A 2,002-nucleotide genomic window follows, 5' to 3' on the forward strand; every position below is an offset into this window, starting at 1 on the left:
GATGGTGAGCACTGAATAAGGGACCCCAGCCGGGGTTCCATAACAATATCAGCGGGGGACAGGCAGAGACCTCTGCTGTCCAGACAGGGAAACTGAGATGGAGGCTTCAGTTTCCAATTTTTGAGAAAGGAGGTGCCTGCCATTCGCTATTGAGGTTCATTCATCTTTCCCAGGAAGGCACCGTGGCCCAGGAGCCGCCGTGCCTTATCAGCGGTAAGTCAGGGACACATAAGCAGGGAAGAGCTGGGTCCCCGGGCCACACAGACCCCCTCCACTCCTGCCATGTTGAGGGGCACCCTCCCCCACCTTAGCTGCTGGGAGGAGTGCCCGGCCCAGGCACCTGCCAGCCGGCCTGCCTTCCCTTGCTCACGTGCCTGAGAAAGTCTCATTTTTAGCACCTGGACTCTTTTCTCTGCCTGGAGGGAGCTCAGGGGACAGAGTGGGAAGGCAGCCAAGGGCCCCAGGGGACGTCTGATAGTTCTGTTCTCGCCACCCCCAGGGGGCCCAGACACAGAGAGTGGCCCTTAGCCACCATGCAGTGTGGAGATGACGAGGACGCTGTCCTGGTCCTGAAGCTGGTAGTTCAGCAGTTCCCAGTCAGCATCGTTAATCAGCACCCCAGAATCCCTGCCTGCAGGGATGAATAGCTGTTGCCTTGGAAAAACAGCTCTGGCCACTCTGCTCTTTTAGCAAATTCTTCTTGATCCAGACTAGGAGGTTCGGGATGTCCCAGGGTGCCTCCTGTCCAGGTAAGGTGACTTGATGCTTCTCCACACTGTTGAACAGGATTGCCACACTGCCTCCGAACTCCACCTCCACTGACAAGGGTACCACCATGTTGAGGAAGCAGAACTCACAGGAAACTCCCCATCTCTTCTCGTCTCTTCCATATCCCTGAGCCTGTATGATCACATACTCCAAGCAAATTGAACTTTATGTGGTAAATACTTTTTTCCTTTAAAACTGTAAAATAATATTGTCTCTTTCAGGTTCCAGGGGACACCTTTTTATGTTTGCCAAATTGGTACCCAGCTTTCCTAACTCAGCATTTTCCAAGTGGCTTTGATCACATGGACAAATTGCTTGCTTGCATGGCAACCTACACACACTCTAACAACAATTCTTTAATATACCAACTTTGTAGAGTGATTTCTATTGATGATTGGTGAATTATTCCTGAATGATAAAGAGTATTTAAAATAAATGAAGATATTTGACTCTTCTGATTGGCACCCACGCAAATCACTACTTTAAGCTTGTCTCTCTAGGTTTCCATATTTAAGTTGGTCCAAGGAGTTGTTTTTTCTGAGGCAGGGAAACAAAATTGAGTTTTATTTCTTTACTTCTTCCTTGTCTTTTGATAGGACTCTGTACACAGGCCGCATAGTGTGACAGCAACTATATGCTATCTCCATCACAATTGTGCACTTGGAATATAAAAAGGGCAACATTAATATAAATTACCATGTCCCACCATCCCTGCCAGATTAGGGCATGTCAAAACAGGGTTCTATGTATCTTGAAAGGCCTTTGACCTCTCTATTATATAGTTCAGCTAGCAAGTGTGTATGTTTTTTAGCTCTGTCTTGGTTCCATTTATGTTCCGATTCTTGCTTATTTAAACCTATTTTTATATTTTAGAGCTGTAGGCTCCTTTAAGTGATTTTTGGAAGAGGAAGTACCTGCATATGCATCAGTGAACCCTGGTATAGCTCCCAGAAGCTCTTCCAAGCCTGATTATGCATGTAGATTTGATGTAAGTAATATAAATCTTTTTTGGTTTTGGTGAAGAAAGTATTTCTTTCATGAATTTTTTTAGCTATCACCAACCAGTGGGTACACTCATTAGTTAAAAAACAAGAAACAAACTTCATACTTGTTGAGCCCTTTTTATGTACCAGAAACTTTTCTGAGCTTTTTACTTATTTAATCCTCTCAATGAGTCTGTGAGTTAGGTCCTACCATTATCCCTACTTAATAGATGTGAAAATTGAGACCCAGA

General features: G+C 45.3%; 1 pseudogene; it reads right to left on the reverse strand.

Moving 5' to 3' along the window:
* Positions 1–524: 524 nt before the first annotated feature.
* Positions 525–837, reverse strand: LOC133050213 (ubiquitin-related modifier 1-like; annotated as a pseudogene).
* Positions 838–2,002: the final 1,165 nt, after the last annotated feature.

Source organism: Dama dama, chromosome 31 (assembly GCF_033118175.1).
Source record: "Dama dama isolate Ldn47 chromosome 31, ASM3311817v1, whole genome shotgun sequence".
Lineage (NCBI taxonomy): Eukaryota > Metazoa > Chordata > Mammalia > Artiodactyla > Cervidae > Dama > Dama dama.